The sequence below is a fragment of the Aythya ferina genome (assembly GCF_964211825.1).
Source record: "Aythya ferina genome assembly, contig: HAP1_SCAFFOLD_110, whole genome shotgun sequence".
In the NCBI taxonomy this organism is placed as follows: domain Eukaryota; kingdom Metazoa; phylum Chordata; class Aves; order Anseriformes; family Anatidae; genus Aythya; species Aythya ferina.
This window is the reverse complement of record NW_028181409.1, coordinates 297,769-315,311: the sequence shown is the minus strand read 5'-3', so window position 1 is coordinate 315,311 and position 17,543 is coordinate 297,769. Positions and strand designations below refer to the sequence as shown.

At 47.4% G+C, this 17,543-nt stretch overlaps 1 long non-coding RNA gene across 1 annotated transcript; it reads right to left on the bottom strand.

Moving 5' to 3' along the window:
- Positions 1–11,414: 11,414 nt before the first annotated feature.
- Positions 11,415–12,990, bottom strand: LOC311428679. The gene is made up of 3 exons (XR_014687816.1): positions 12,958–12,990; positions 11,928–12,039; positions 11,415–11,550 (listed from the first exon to the last, which is right to left on the bottom strand). It is a non-coding gene; the product is annotated as an uncharacterized lncRNA (long non-coding RNA).
- Between the last annotated feature and the right edge of the window lie 4,553 nt (positions 12,991–17,543).

Below are 17,543 nucleotides of genomic sequence, written 5' to 3'. Positions count from 1 at the left end.
TCAAGAGCATCACGTCCTCCTGTCTTTCTTGTATTTGGCTATGACTTTAGGAATCCCTGCAATCCCTGCAGCTGTGTCCCCTGCCAGCTTCTTGTGTGCCCCAAGCATCCTCGCTTGCAGGGCAGTAGAAGATGCAGAAAAGGCCTTGCCTTAGTGGAAGCACTGCCCTGCAGGAGCTCCAACAACCCTCTCAGCAGCACGCTGTAGCCCCCAAATGCCCCCGAAAGGGCACATTTCAGCTACTGGGAAGGAAATGAGTTCGCTCAAGGTGAGCTACCCGCTCAAGGCCCAGGTGTCTGTGAGGCAGTGTTGGCAAGGAGTCCTGTTGTGTGAGTCCGTTCTTTGTGGGTGCTCCGTCCCCACAAGGCTTGCTTTTCAAGGCCCAGGAGAGTCTTGTGGGCACTGGCCTGGGGTCCCAGGCTGAGCCAGCTGCTGGCTGGCAATCAGGGAGGCTCGCTCGGTGTCTTGGCTTGGGTTTGCGTGGCCAGGCTGTGGGAGCGGGGGGCTGCAGGGGTGTCCTCTGTGAGGAGAATGCAGCAGCTGCCCCATGGGAGCTCAGAGCCGCTTCCAGGAGGCTCCTTCCAGGAGGGACCCACCCGCTGCTGCCCAGAACGCAGAGCAAAAGGATGATGTTTGCGCCTGGGGGAGAGCCCATCTAAGAAAGGGAACAAAAGCTGCTGCCCAGCAGCGTCTGGCTCAGGGAGGAGTGAGAAAGCTCTGTGCAGCCCCCAGGGTCCGTGCAGCAGGAGGCAGGAGGTGCTCCAGGCTCACAGCAGCAGTTCCCCTGCGGCCTGTGCAGGGAGAGGCCCCTGGTGGAGCAGGCTGTGCCCCTGGTGGAGCAGGCTGTCCCCCTGCAGCCCATGGGTCCCCCGTGGAGCAGATCTCCACGCTGCAGCCCCCCTGTGGCTGGAGAAGCCCCCGGTGGAGCAGGTGGCTGTGGCCTGGAGGAGGCCGCGGCCTGTGGAGAGCCCCCGCAGGAGCAGGCCCCGGGCTGGACTGGAACAGGCTGTGCTGAGCCTGCTTTGCCCGTGACGCTCCTTGTGGAGTGATCTCCCTGTCCTTCTGGCAGCCCTTGAGCCCTTGCCAGCCTCTTTTCTCCCCTTGGCGTTGGAGGAGGGGCAGGGAGAGAGCGCTTGTGCTGGAGCTCAGCTGCCCAGCTGAGGAAAACCACCACGGCTCTGTCTTGCCGCTGCTGCAGCACGCTGGTAGCAGCCAGCACCGTCTGTTCTTCGAGCCTCAGCAAGCCCACAGCATCTTCCCAGAAGGGATCCCTTTCCTTCACGCCTCCAGAGGCTGAGGGCTTGTGCCCCGTTTGCAAGCGCTTTCTCAGTGCCCCCTTCCCCAGAGAAGGATCCCAGCTGCTTGGCTTCCCTGCCCTCTGCTGCCAGGCTCCCGCAGCTGCTATCCCAGCAGCGCAGCAGCCAGCTGACAATGTGCTCGCCTGGAGGACAGCTGCAATCTTGTCCCATGGCTCGCAGCTCGCCCAGGGATGGGGATCACCTGCTTCCTGCTGCTTTTCTCTCTGCTCTCCTTTCCAACAGCCTCCTGTGCCCTGGGATGGCCCTAGCTTGGGGTAGGCTGCCTCGCCTTCCTCTTGCTCCTTCCTCTTCTTGGGAGGACTTTCTGCCCTTCCAAAACGAGATGACTTCTGCATGCATTCCTTCCCCTTGTGTGTATTGGTGCCTGAGACAGCAGCGGGGTCGTCCCCGGAGCCAGCTGTAGGGCCTGTGCCAGGCTTGGAGGGGCTGCAGGGAACATGCCAGGGGCTGGAGGGGCTGCAGGGACCATGCCAGGGGCTCGAGGGGCTGCAGGGTGTGTGACAAGGCTTTGAGGGGCCTCAGGTCCTGCCGCAGTGGTTGAAGTCGATGCAGGGAACATCAGAGTTGTTGGAGGGGCTGCAGGTAAAATGCCAGGGCTTGCAGCAGCTGCAGGCTGCGTCACAGCTTTGCATCAGGTCAAGACGCATTTTCCTAGAACCATACATTTCCTCCTGAAGGGGCTGAAGAGCATGGAATGGTCTTCAAAATGCACAGAGCAGACCCCAGCAAATGTAGAGCTGCTGCTAGCAAGTAGGTAACTTTATTGTTCCTGTTGTTAATTTTGTTTCACAACAACAGATGCAAATATGTATCTTGAATGAGGGCAAAGGTGACCTTGGATCTGAAGCACACAGGCGTTCGCTAGTGTCCCCCCATCTGGAGTGAATCCAGAATGACTCGGAAGGAAAAATAAAGTCCAAACCAGTGCGTTGTGATAAAGAGAGTTTAATAGGGTAGAAAAGGAATAAAAACCAACAAAATAATAAATAATGATACTTACAGTTTATAAGATATTAATATATAAAAATATTTAATACTATTAAATACTTATAATTTTATAATAATAAAACAATGCCATACCGTACAACACAGTCAATAAAGTGGATTTAATTAAATAAATAAGAAAACCAATAAATTAAATGAAAATTAAAAAATTTAAATTTAATACAAATAAAACCCATTTTTCCCATTCCAATGAATTGCTATCCCCATCATCACTTCCCATCCCACTGATCATTTGCTATCCCAAAGACCTCCCAGTTCTTATCCCCTTGGCATGCCAGTGCAAGAAGAAGTGCTCTGCAGGCAGAGGCCTTGCTGAGTGACCACCTAAGGAGAGGAATTTGATCCAGAAGGCAGGAAAGAAGAGCAATGCCCCGAAAGAAGAAGCAAGTCTTGTCTCTCAGCCCTTTGGTGTCCCAAGCAGCAGTTGCCATGGCCAAGCTTTCCCAGCCCAGCTGCTGCCAGCATCTCCCCAGCTTGCCATTGCCACCTTCCTGGGTGAGGCGCGCGCGCATTTGCCATTGGCGCTGTTGCCATCCCTGTGAGTGGCAAGCCCATCCCCTAGCTCCAGCACGAGAGAGGGGAGAGGGCAAGCGAGAGGGGCAAGGGCTGAGGAGCGTGGCTGAAGCTGGAGCAGGTGCCTGCAGAGGTCTCTGTGCCTGCCTGGGTGCTGCGGGGGCCGTCGAGGAGAAGCCCGAGGTCGGTCACGGGTAGCTGGAGCCTGGCACTGTCGGCGGGGCGCTGGGCATGCTGCTGGGGCTGCTGGAGGTGGGCTGCGGCTGCACACAGGCCAGCTGGCACGCTGGCCCCAGCGCCTTGGCCCTGGCCCCCAGCGGCTGCAAAGTCTCGCTGGGGGTCTTTGTCCCCGGCTGCTGGCGCTGCAGCGTCCTGGCCCCGCTGGCCTGGGGACAGAGCCTGTCCTGGGGCCGCACGGCACGGGGCTCCCCACTCGGAGTCTCCGGCAGCAGCCGCGCTCTGCGGGGAGGTGGCGCCGCTGCTCCTTGCCCCCCTGCAGCCCCCGGGCTTCGCGCTCTCTTGCTGGGTGCCGTGGTGCTGTTGATCGCCAGCTGCTGCGCGCTGCTGCCTGCTTCCCTGCTGCTGCCAGCCACCGTGCTGCTGCCAGCCGTCTTCCCCTGGCACGGTCTCTTGCGGCCTTGGCCAGCCTGGCCCAGCAGCGTCTTCCTCTCCTTGCCGGGGGGGTTCTCCGTCGTCGGCCTCCTGTGCTGGCAGCTCTGCGCTGTCCCGGGGGTGCTGCTGGGCGCAGGGCGCTTGGCCCCCCGCTTGGTGCCGGTGGACGCAGGGGCAGGCGGGGGACTCTTGAGGGGACCCAGGGGGCGTTTGGGCAGGGGTCTCCTATGGTCACTGCGGCCCTTGGGGTTGGGGCGTTTCTTGGGGGAACTCAGGGGGGATTTGGGCTGGGGTCTACGAAGGGCACTGCGGCCCTTGGGGTTGGGGCGTTTCTTGGGGGAACTCGGGGGGGATTTGGGCTGGGGTCTACTAAGGGCACTGCGGCCCTTGGGGTTGGGGCGTTTCTTGGGAGAACTCGGGGGGGATTTGGGCTGGGGTCTACTAAGGGCACTGGGGACCTTGGGGTTGGGGCGGGTCTTGAGGGAACGCTGGGGGCGTTGGGGCAGGGGTCTACTAAGGGCACTGAGGAGCTGGGTGTCAGGGAGGCTCCTGGGGGGACTCAGGGGTGGACTGGGTAGGGGGCTCCTAAGCGCACTGGGCAGGGGACTGGCTGCAGGGCTGAGCGGGGGGCTCACTGCTGGCACGACGGGGGACTGCAGCGACAGCCCACCCTCAAGCTTCTCGGGGCGCAGCCCAGGGGTTGAGGGGACCTCACCGAGGGCTCCTGTGGCTTCCAGTCCCTGCGTGCTCGGCTCCTCGATGTCCTCGCAGAGGTCGGGCAGCTGCGAGAGGAAGCGGCTGAGGGCAGGACTGCTGGGCAAATCGGGGAAGGCGTCCTGGGGCTCCACGGCATCGAGCCAGCTGAGCAGCTCCTCCATGCCGGGGATGGGGATGTCCAGGTCGGCCAGGAGCTCGTCCTGCATGTGCTGCAGCTGCTGGCTGTCCCCTGCCAGCTCTGGAAAGGCCTCGGCAAAGGCATCAGGGCCCAGCTCGGGCAGCTGCGGGGGCTCCTCAGGCACCTGCGGGGCTGTCGCCGCTGAGGACGAAGCAAGAAAATCCCCCAAGACGGGCGATGTCAGCTTTCCCATGGCCCCTGGGTGTGGGGCGCCCAGCGGCCGGCTGTGCCAGCCCCAAACTCACCGTCAGGCGTCGCCGTCTGGGTGCTGGCGGTCCTTGGAGCCTGGGCAGGCTTGGGGGCAGTGGGGCCGGGCAGCGGGGGCCCCTGGTCCTCGCTGAGCCCCACGGCGTGCAAGCAGGGCTCCGGCAGCTGCCCCCGGCTGCTGCTCAGGGTGCGGGGCGTGGGGAGCGCCTGCCCCCGCAGCGGAGGCCCCGGGACGAGGGGTGGCGGGGGGTTGCGCTGGGCGGGGGCCTGCAACAGGCAGGTGCCTGCGGGGTGCAGGAGCTCCCCATGGAGCACGGCCCTGGGCCCCAGCCCCAGCGCATGGTGGGGTACCAGTGTCCCCGTCACCATGGGCTGTCCCCACTGATGGACACAGGGGGCACAGGGAGGAGCGGTGTGGGGGAGCTGCCCCCCGGCGGGGAGCTGCACCAGCTGCAGCTGGTGCCCCATGGTTGGGAGCTGCACCAGCTGCAGGTTTTGCCCCACAGCGGGGAGCTGCACCAGCTGCAGCTGGTGCCCCACGGTGGGGAGCTGCCCCACAGCAGGGAGCTGCCCCCCGGCGGGGAGCTGCCCAAGCTGCAGGTGGTGCCCCTGGGCTGGGAGGTGCCCCCCAGGTGGCAGCTGCACCCCGGCGGGGAGCTGCAGCACCTGCCCCTGGACCCCCGGCACCACGTGCCAGACGGTGGCCTGGGGCAGCGCGGAGGGGAGGGTGGGTACCTGCGGGGGCTGCAAGGGCAGCGCCGTCGCTCCGGGGAGGGAGGGCAGCAGCCAGGCAGCCACCGTTGGCGGCACGGCTGGGACGACGAAGGGGGAGTTTTGCGTCTGCGCAAGCCGCGGAAGCCGTCTGGGGAAACCCTCTGTGGGAAAAAGGCCGCTGGGCTGAGCTCTGGGGCGCTGGGCTCGCCAGCAGGGCCGCAGCCCCGGGAGGAGCGGGAGCCGGCTGCTGGACCTGCCATGGTGGCTGGAGAGTGGGGCGGTTGCTTGGGGAACCCGGGCAACGGGGGTTCCGTCCCAACGGCTCACCAGCCCCTCGCCGACATCTTGGGGAGGACTGCAGGCTTTGGACCCAAGCAGGCTGCCCAGCGCAAGACTTGGCCATGTTCATTAGAACATTACTAGCCTCTAAGCCTCATGGCATCACCTTCCATCTTGACTGCTAAACCTCCTTGCTCCCTACTATCTTCTTTGCCAAGATACAGCTGTCCGTCCACATTTACTTTTCCTACTTGGCTGGACTGAATTTAAGAAGGGAGCTTGCAACTCTTCCTCTTGTTTGCCACTTCATCATCAAACCAAATGAAAATAGAGCTTAGGGAAATGGTTTAGTGGGGACTGTTAGCGTTAGGTCAGAGGTTGGACTCGATGACCTTGAGGTCTCCTCCAACCTAGAAAATTCTGTGATTCTGTGAAAACCATTTGCCTTTAACCTCTTTATTTCAGGCCTTCTTTCCTAGTGGCCATTCAAAACTGGGAAAAAAATAGTCTACCAAGTGGGGTTTTTTTTTGATTTGATAATAAATCTGCAGACTGTTAAGTCATCAAGCACTTCAAGACTGTTTGAAATAATCTCGAGATTAATATAAAAGGAATTCCTCACACACGCTGCGGCCGCTTACCTTTAGTATAGTCGTTGGATGCGATGGAGCAGTATTTCTTGCTTTGGCCTGCACTGGAAGTCTTCCCTTCCTTGTAAGGTTGTTTACTGCTCTCACTTCTGCATTACTGACATGAAGAGCCATCTGGAGGATGGCATTCTTCCTTCTTCTCCCGCGTTATCTTCTGGAAACGAGGATCCAAGTGTTCCAAGGAGCCTTTTGCTTTCCTGGTGTTTCTCCTTTTTCTTCTTTTTCTTCTCCTTTTTCTTCTTTTTCTTACGCTTGCGATTGGCATTGTCAAAGCGGAGCGCACAGAAACACAAATCATGAAGTCTGAAAGAAACATGCAAGTTAAAAAGGGAAAAAAAGATGTGGCACTTGTTGCCTATATGAAACTTGATTTATTTTACCACAGGTGATGATTTGCAGCATGTCAGCTATTTTGTGGTGCTTTGTGCACACGCAACTTACTTTAGATGCAGCAAACTTAAGCCGTCAGATTGAAGGACCATAGGTCCTGGTTTGTACACAGATCATTAACAACGGCTAGCTCTGGAATATGTGCAAGCAGAAAAAATCTTTTAACCTAATCTGGAATGGTGTACGGATGTGATTCGAACTATGTGGTCCAAAGCTAGTGCTCTGACACAATTCAGCAAGAGCTTTCCTGTCTTCACTGATCAACCTAACAACATGATCCCCAGCCAGCTGGTGCTATCTAAAGAACTTAGAAACTACCAGAAAAAAAAAAAAAAAAAAAAAAAAAAAAAAAAAAAAAAAAAAGGAAGACATGAGAAGCACCCAGAAAAGAATTAGGATAAAAAATGCGGAGTATGCTGGAATCCTTGCTTACTTGGAATCCTTCTCTCCATCTTTATCCTTAGACTTCTGTTTCTTCCAGAACTTGTGATATTTTTGCATTTTTTTCACCACCTAAAAGCTCCTTTTCTATCTTTCTGTCTTTCCTTTCTATTTCACTTTCACTACCTTCTGCACGGGTATATTTTCTTTTTCTGTTTCCTTCTGTTTCATTTTTCTGGAGACAGTTCTCCAAATGAGCTGACACAGGTGGAAGCGCATGTCTTTCACGAGAATGTCTTCCGGAATGTTGCTGAGGTACCGAGCAACGATGCAAGTCTGCTCGGGGTGTGCTAAAGCGACGTACATCTTCCTCTCTCAAGAGGGAACCGTGAGGCCATCCGCTTTTGTAATGATAATGCTTATGTGACCTGCTGTAGTAAGTTGCAGTCCATCTGTCAAAGGCTGAATCGCCGTGAGAGAACTTTCTCTCTCTACTGTCTCCTGTCGCATGAGGTGAATAGTAATCCTTGTAATAGCCACATCTTTCCCATCTCCGTGCTTCGTCTCGATAGTATCTTTCTCTGCTCCAACTTCTTTCCCCTTTGGATCGGTAGTACCTATTGCTACCTTGTTCTGATCTTCCTCCGCTGCCAGATCTGTACTTTGAATATTTGACTGCTCTTCTGCCATTCTCAGGGCTGTTTCTTTCACGAGGGAAAGATCTGTACCTGCTTCCCTCCCAGTACTCCTGCTTGTGACTCTTTTGCTCAACAAATTCCACGCTCTGAGAACACCTCCTCTTGCTGGAAGGACCTGCTTTTTGACTCTCCTTCTCTTCACTAGGAGCATGTTCCCTCTTGCTTCGGTAATGCTCTTTCTCAGTGGTTTTAGTCTTGTCCTTTGTATCTTGGCGTCTATCTGCAATAGCTAAGGAAGAAAGATTGTTAGAGCTACATTCAGTGTCAGACTTGAGAGAGGAAGTTTGCCGCAATTTCTCACCAGGCTCACAAGACTCTTTGCCGGACAAAACGGTTTCTTTTGAAATGAGGTCACGTTCTTTTGATCTTCTTGCTTTCTCCTTGTCTCCACGGTCATCACATTGGTACTGGGCGAGGTATTCATCGTTCCCAGGAGATTTCGGAGGTTCCGCAACACTGCATAAAATAAAAACCCATTTCTCACTTCTGCTGAAGGACGTGAATATTAAGAGTAAAACCTTCCAAAGGCAAACAAACAAACAAAAACCTCCGGACTACAGGAACCCTCGCAAAGATATGCCATTTAGAAACCTCTCCTGTGATTAGGACACCTTCTTCAGCTCCCAGAGAAAGTGCTTTTTCCCCTCTTGCTTCTGAAGCCATTGCACTAAAAAAGCAAACGCATCTGTCTCCTTCCACCTGCTGCTCTGAGAAAAAAGGCATAGGGGCGAGCAGGGAACAGCCAGTGTTTCTCCAGACAGTGGAGAAAAATGGAAAAACATTCTATAAAGGAACACAAGTTCTCCTTGAGGCACCAACCTGCATCAGAGTGATATGCTCAGTGCTGATCATTAGTTCTGTTCGTGACACTGGACACACAGTATGGAATTGTACTAATTTAAATCCTTCCATTAAATACTATTAGTAGACAGATAAAACTGTAACGAACTTCCATAAAGTCTTGTCTTAATCAGACTGTGCTCATTTTACCTCATTTCCTCTGACAAGCTGTTCAGCTGGCTGGCTCTGAAGGACTCCGTGATGACTTCTCGATTGACTGAAGGCATAGCTCCAGGCATCTGCAATTAAAACGCACAAGTCAGCAGACAAAAAAATACTATTTGTAGTAGTACTGAGGACTAGTCTTGTCAGAATTTCTCCATTAAATGGTAAGCAAGACCGCTGTGAGTTGTATGCATTATCTACACTTCAAAGATAACCCCAACTCACCCCCCAAAATCTACTTTAGGAAACTTAGGAATTTTTATCTCAGCTGAGCTTAAGTTGACAAGTTCTAATGTAAGCTCAGGTCTGCAAATTCTAAGGGGATAATACCACAAAGTCTTATGATCACGTGTGTGCTGTGTTTTCTCAGTATTTCACCTGAATTAGGAACACAATAAACACTCCCGAATACATCGTAGGTGAGAAATTCTCGATGGAGCAAATCTATGTTTCAAGCAATCCATTTGTTTTAGAAAAGAACATCTCAGAAGGTTTAACAGGTTCTACTCGGCAAGTGGAATCATCAAGTTTCAGTCCGTTTTCTTTAGATTCAGTAACTAACCTAATAGCACCATTTAGTGAATCTGTTTTTGGCAGCTCATGCTGGGATCTTCCTTTGTCAGCATTCTGACAGGAAGAATTGGAATGCTGCAATGTACGGACTACCTTTCACACCAAAATTCCATTAGAGGACATTGCATTGCATTTCAAATTCCTTTGAAATAAGCCCTTTGACTCCTCCTCAGATTTTCCTGAAGATTCTGCACCATAAGGGACTGTGTTATCAGAGCTGAGTTTAGGATTTTCATTCACTGTTGGCTCCACAAAAATTTCATCAGAAACTTTTTTGTTTGTTTGCATTTGCTTCATTTGCATTACCAAATTTGTAATTGTGGATGAAGGAACAGCCTGGTAGAGATCTTCATCCTCCACAGCACTGCTAAGAAAGTCAGGCTGTGACACAGTCTGACGAGCAGGCAATTTATTGTGAATACTGATGGTGATCTTCTGTTTTCTTGACGTATCAGTAATTGAAGGCCTGGTAATTGCCTGGTTTTGAACACAGGCCATTGGTGGTGCTGAAGATGGCCTTTTTAGGGTGACACCAGTGGTCTTTGCGTCCTCTTTTATGGATCCATTTCCATTTAAACGGCTTGAATTCTGTATTTAAAAAGAAGAAATTGCAAGATGGATTAACGCAAACACTGCATGTAACATTTTGAAACACAAAACTCTCCTACTGAGTGTTTCTACAAATGGTCTTAACACCTAAAAAGAAAAACACACTGCCCGTTAAGGATAAATGCAAGTCCAATAAGCGTATTCAATTCCTGCTTTTGGTTTACTGCAGATTGGTATCAAATTAACATCATCTTTGAAAAACAGCCAAGCAACTTAACATTACCTGCTGCTATTCCCAAATATATTTATTTTCCCCTTTAAACATACCCTGAAAAGCCTGAAGTAATCGTTCTGGTGCTCAGGAATAAGACATTTAGTTTTCCCTGTCTTAGCTAAAGTGACGAGGATAGGAAAAACAAGTCCTCTTTTAAATGATTTGAGGATTAGTACACTCTGCTTAAATAGTCAAAGAGCGTAGCTCTCTGTGCTTTAGAAAGCTGTCTTGGAGGTATAAAGTAATGGAGTCGCATGGCTGCACAATTTAGCAGTAACCACTGTTTGAATGACTCTGGCTGTAGCATGAGGGCTGTGAAGAAAGCTGCAGCGTGGGAAGGAAAACAAAACTAAGATGCCGAAAACCAAACAAAAAACCCCACACCAAACCCCAAACCCACTAGCAGTTTGGTGCCGTTATCTGCCCTCCCGCTTCCCTGAATTACCTTAATCATATGAGGAAGAAGTCGTGGTCCCAGAAATCCAGCCTGCTTACTATTAGCCCCCTGCTGACCAGGAGGGAATGAACAGGGATAAGATGGTGCTGGCAAGTAAAACGCACGTTCTCCAAGTGTCAAATCATAGCGCCTTCAGAAAAGAGCAGTGATCGTAGTTTAGTTTTTCTTTCAGCCTACTCTTGGATTAAATCCCATCCTATCATTTTAGAGGAACAGCTCATACGATATGGAAGCCTTCTCTACAGAAGGCTTCGCCATGACTACAGACTGAAAAGTAGAGAACAGTCTTCCTACTAAGACTATCACTTGCACAGCAATAATTCATTCTTACACCACAGATGGCCTTCATTTCTCTCCTTCTCTAAATTAGCCAGCTACAGATAACACATAGATAGCAATTTACATGAGTGCTGCAGTTTAAGGCCGAGCAACAAAAGATAATAAACGACACAGAGAATTTCAGGTTAGACAGAACTGAATTAGACAAATAATAATCTTCTCCCAGGATAGCAAGAAAAACACTTGCAAAACAGAAAAATATCAATAACAGGAAAGTAAATCTCTTCTGAACACATTTTAAGATTTGTTATTACCTGATATAAAAAAGTATGTAAGCTTGCTGACCAAGAACTCTTTTAATGTCAGTATGCACTACTTTAGCATCATTCATCTGATACCAAAGTCCATTACCAGCCTGCAAATAAAGACAACGATTTCTTTAGGTGAATTGCACGTTTTCCAATTGAAATCACGGATAGGAACAAAATACACACATGTCAAATAAAAATATAATGAAATCTTTTTCCCTAGAAACAGTAGCTGCTAGTCATGCTTTAATTGGTTTGCCAGCACAACCTTTACCCTGTTAGAAATGCTGTTGACTTCTACCTTTACATAGCATATATAGTGTCCTGAGTGACAGCTGACACCGTGATGTACCAGCACCGCGTATAAGGCATAGAGCAGTGGTTCTCCCATTGACTGCGACATGTAGGCTCTCAGGTCCAAATACTCTGGATATTTCACCTCCTAAAGAGACATCAAGAAGATAGAAAAATTATCCCAGAGTACTTCGTGGACTAGCCAGAGAAAAACACTTCCAAAAAACACAGACTAGAATTGATTTCTAGAATATATTTCTCGAATATATTTCTTGATTCACTACAAATAAGTCTTCCCATAAACAACGGTTAAGACTAGAAGTTGCAGAGAACTGTTTCCTGATGAATCAGCCTTCTCAGAGGAAAGCATATGCTTCTTGTCAAGCGGGAACTTTATTGATATTAAGAGAAAGAATAAGCCATAGTCGTTAGTCTACAATTATTGTCTGAAAATATTAACAACTTTCAGCTTTGGGGGATGTCCCATTACACAATGATATAGTTGCATTACAGTGGTAAATATACCTTGTTGATCTTTCCACCTGTGAAATCTGCAAATCTTTTCAGTGATATTGTGAGAACCTTGGAAGAACGGTGTATGGTAAATCTCTTGGACGCAGGAACCATCTTTTTACACCTTAAAACCAAGCAGAGATAAGTGTTTGAAGGCATCTTCTTTTTTCGCCCCCAAAACAAACTCCTTTTAATGTCTCACGCATGCCTATGCTATTTGAATGATATTTACTTGCATAATAGGTTGGTCTTTTTTCTTTTCATAAACCCATGCACTGCGTGTCAGGTTTGTTAATACAGAGAAGAAGGTCAATTTTCCCAACAACTCAGAGCATAGCGGGAACAGGAATCTCTCACAAAAGGGTATGACCAGGTTGGATGGCAAGGTACCATTTCTTGGTCTACAAAAGTGGCTATTTGAACTCCAATCCTGGATACATTCTTTCAGCTTTCAAGGGAAATACAAATACTGAAAGCGGAACGAGAGAGCCTTGGTCCCCAGGGCTAGAAATTGCAAATAATCTCCAACATAGGTCGACTATCAACATCAAAAATACAACAGAAGCACATGGTCATTCTACAGGAGGGAGACATTTAACAGTAGGAAGTCTTCATGTACTGAGCTTGTCTGGAAAGACACTGAACCCATCTGCCATCCTTTGAAACAAAATAGTTCAGTTTGACACATTGCCCGCTCCAAGGTAGGACCTACGGTGTAAGCAGTGAAAATTAGCCACTAGCCCAGAGAACAACGGAAACTGGGCAGTTTACATCAAGAAAAGTACTGTCGAGAGCTAATAAATAGAAAGAACAAAAGTAGCTCTTTTTGAATTCTGATGGCAAAATACAAGCCAGAGAATTGCAAACCCATAGGGAATGCTTATGAACAAGACTTCCCCCCTCCAAGGAAACAAAAATCCAAGTCTTTTATAAACTTCCACAAAACTTGTAAGTAGATCCAAAGTTTAGAGGTAGTCCAACAGAGTCATGCAACATAGAAAACTGACATCTAGGATTAAGACCTAATTCGTCAAAATCTTACTCGCTACATTTATAGCAATTCTCTCCATCCAGCTCTTCAGGTTTCACAAAGAGTTCCAGAGCTCTGCTAACAGACGAAACTGCCTAGAGCAGCGAGAAAGAAGAGCGTAAAGTCACCGTAATTCAAAATTCCAGAGACATACTAGTAGTTTATAAGAGAATCTTACTAACATACTCAAGCGATCTACTAGGAGCACTGTGAAGAAGAAGGCAGAAAGAGCATGCTCAGCATTGACCTCACCTGGAAGGCATTTGACTTTGGAACAAATACTTTCCCAGTTGCCTAGACAGCATCTACAGTGTGCTTTGTCATCAATACTGGGGACAAATTCATCAGTCTAACAATTAGATGTATATTGAGGTAGAACAACAAAGAAGTAGGACAGCATTATAATTTTTGCAGAAAGAGAATTCTTTCCCCTTAAACCCAATGCAAATGTGGAGACTATTTACATGGGTTCCACGGAAGGACAAAGTCCAATCCACTTCCTTAGCACCACCAAGCTCTTACGTTTTAACATTATATGTGGTTTGGTTTTTTAAGTTAAACAAGTTTAATTTAGAAAGTTATGCATGTACTTAAACATCATGAGTTATATTTAGAAAACATCTTACCTTTATATCCAAAGTGATATCAAGAAATGCCTCATACGTATCCGAAACTGCTTTGCAATTCAAGCACTTCACTGGAAACAAAATATAAATGCTTAACATTATGTGAAGGAGACTAACTGTCCAAATTCAAGTTGTTGACAGATACTACTTTAGACAAACTACAGACTGCTTTACTACTGACAAAAGACACAGATCAGTTCTAAGGACAGGAATATTTTTTCAAGTACCTCTTGATCTTAGAAATCCTCCAAATATTTGATGAATGATGGTGGTAGCTTGAGAAGATCTGTCCAATCTGGAAATAAATTATAATCAGACCTCAGAAGATTTAAGGCACAGAATTAACTCTTCAAAGAGTTTGATGAAAACCAAGGATGATGTAGACTTGCGTTGCTGATAGTAAATAAGGCACTAAAAGGTGCTAGAGATCATTTCTGAGAGTAAATAAAGGACTAGAAGGTGCTAGAGAATGTATGAAAGTGAACTTGTTTATGCTTACTCGGTGCTTCCGTTCAAGCACGCTTCCTGCATAGCATCAACAGTATAGCGCAAGAACTCGTGTGCGTCTTCTTGACTGCCAAAACGGAAATGTTGTCCTATTCCTAAATAAGAAGATGATAGTATTGACCTCATTTAAAAATGAAATCATTCTTGTATTTCTAAAATCTCTCTTCATTGGAGTGTTAAAACCACTTAGACACATCAAATAATTATTTGAAGATTACAAGCTATCGAAAAGAAACACATCTGAAGCCACTTACGACTGAGATTACTGATAACATGCGTAGGCTCGATGGCATCAACAGTGCAACGCAGGGCCTGGTTAATGTGAGTCTCCATCGTGCACATCATGCAAAAATCTTGTTCACGACCTGAAGAGTGAAAGAACAAAGCATCCCAGTCCAGCGAAATATCCATACCTACAAACATCTAAGTACAATTTAAACTATAGATACAATATCCACTCTCCTTGCTACATTCTATTCTCCCAAGATGCCAATGTCCCAACAGTCTTGTAACATTTCATTTCACACAACTTGACAGAAGAAAAATATCCACTAAGCCTGTATTCAAATGCATTTTGTGATGAGAAATCTAAAAGACTACTGCAAAGTCGCAGTTGTAAAGGCTGACAGGAATGTGAACTCCACAGGCTGCAAAATGTATTACTCTCTAAAATTATTACTAAATGCATTACTGTCCAATGCACTTCATTATTCCCATGAAGCAATAAATGATCCTTTAATAAACAAACAAACAAACAAACAAACAAATAACTAAATAAATAAACCATGGTGCATTAATTGCACTCCATATGCTATTCGGAGCCCACTGCTAATACAGTGCTCAAAGCCAGCTGCTACAGGTAAAATCAGGCAAATAAGCTTATCTCACAGAATCACTGCTGTTCTTTCACCTTCAGAGCTATCCAACAGATTCAAAATACTGTTAGAAAGTACTCACATGACTGGCTGTGCTCAAGAGAAAGCATGTAATTGGCAAGTGGGGGTGTGTAGGTCAAACACTGCAGAGTAGCATTAAGAAAACATGTGTTGCCAAGATTGTACAGGCCAACTCCAACACTTTGTGTTTCTCGCCAATCCATACAAATCTTCTCAGGTGGAAAAAGAATGCTCTGTGGCGGAGCAATTCCATCATTAACGACTGCAAGAAAGTTAAATTTAAAAAGAGATCTTGTTTGTTTGTTTCGAAGAAAGGTATTTAAAAAAATACTATTCTGCAGGAGCACCTAGAGGAGCTAGCTACAATCCAAACCAGAAAAACTTATTGCAGACAGCTTTAATACCACCAAATTCAAATTGGCTGGTCAACACAATGTTTTGGGAAAAAAAAAAAAAAAAAAACAAAAAACAAACAACTTTAGTCAACCATTTTAATTCTTCTAAGGCAAGGCTAACTGCCATTCTGTTTGTAGCACCTAATGCCAAGTTCCTCTCCATCTATAATCTTTAACCTGATTAACTCAACTACTGTTTTTTTCCTTATTATAACTTAAACCACAAACTTAGACTTGAAATTATACGGTAAAAACGTAAAAACTAGGAACTAGGAATGACGGTACCCCTACAGATACCAGATTTTTTCCTGAGCAATGTTATCCTTCAAAAAACCTGTGAAAAATGGAAGCTGTGAATAGCAACAATCAAACACTTTTCTCTGCAAAACAGAAAAGACATGGAGGAATCTGTGCATTACAAAAAGCTCCCCGTATTTCTCTGTTGACTGTAAATATATCAAAATTAATTTCTGTAACATCAGTCACTTCAGTTGCCTTCGGGGATTCGCTTTTGAAGTCTTTGTTCACAGTAGTCCCCTTCTCTATCAGTGCAACAAGTAAGAACTGCATTTTCTACTTTTGCTTTGAAGAAAATGGAGGCAGGATAAAACACACACTTACTTAGATCTCTTGGGGCAAAAGCCTTAGAATTTTCAGATGATCTACAGTAAATAGCACCTCCACGTCCTTGGGCCACAGAGACTTGGCTTGAATCTTCTGCAGGCACTATCCGGCCCCAGTTGGCGGTGCGTGACATCACTATTTTAGGACTTGGTTTCTTGGATTTGCCAGACCGCCTTGAAGAGGGCTTTTTAGGCTTTGAAGATTTGGGCTTCTTAGCTACGGTCATTGTTCACATCTGCAACAGAGACAGAAGTTCTGGCTGACGTAAGAATATCAAGAAGCATTCCAAGAAGAAAAGAGTAACAGAAGTCCTGTCACTTAATCTCAAAGAAACAGCCTTAAGAACTAAATCGCTGGTATGAATGATTTAAAAAGAATCCCCAAACTAAACACACAAAGTGAAAATTTCCATCTAAACTCTATCAGTATTACTTTTCGCTTCTGCAGAACTAGTGGCTGATGCCATTTCTTTCCCTTCCGTAGGATTTTAATCCATTACAACTCTGGAGTCTTTTTAATATAAAAATGTAGAAGACATTCTCTGAGGGGAATCAGTTATTTATTGATTTCCGGAGTTGCGCAATTATCTGTTAATTAGTACCTATGATCTAACAGATAATTGTTGCAATTATCTATTGCTGGCATTAGTAACGGAACACTATTACTTCACTGCCTGTGTTTTTCTGTTTCGTCTGCACAAAGGTACCCAGAACTCACTGCTACTTTTCTTCTGTCTTTCCAGGGCTCGCCCTCTACCTCACTGTCTACTGCACCAGTCATGAGGGGTTTGTTGTGATTCTATAATGAGCCTAGCTTTTAAATACACCTTTCATGGGCGTCACTTGGTGACGGCAAGTTAATTTGTGAGGGCTCCTCAGTCTACATCATGCGGTCGCTTTTTCCAGGTGAAAAAGCGGAGCTGTAAGTGGCAGTACACTAAAGCCCTGGCATGCTGAGATCCAAGAGGAGAGATGTTTGGCCCTCCTTTTCACTCCTGGGAACCATATACCTCAAAACCCACAGAGGATGGGCTATATCTCAGAGAAATCTTGGGAAAGGAGAGCATGAAGAGCATGTTTGCAAATTCATTTCTCCCTGGGCTTCTTCTGCTTCTCCAAGAAAGACGAGTTTGAATATAACTTTGGCAGCAGTACTTCTGGTGTTTTACTCCTACCACATTTAAAACTCCTATGAAAAACTGAAAAGTTAGACTAAAAAGCAGCTCTTTCCGTTCTACTTTGTAAAGTTGCATGCTTTCCTCATGCAAAATAACAGGGGAATGTAAGCTAGAAACGGAAATGCTGAATGTAAAACAAAACAAAACAAAACAAACCTCAGCCCTCCAGGACAAAAGCCAATAACTGCTACAAAGTCCTTTTTAAAATGCTGATTAGGTTTCAAGGTGATACCGCTTTAAATAAGCGTAATTGTGTGTCCATAGGCAGAAGCTGAATAATGACAGGATGAACTTCTATACTTCATGTTTTGTTACTGTCTTACTGTAGCACACAGGGACTTGTTACCTTTAGGGAAACCACTAACCTCATGGA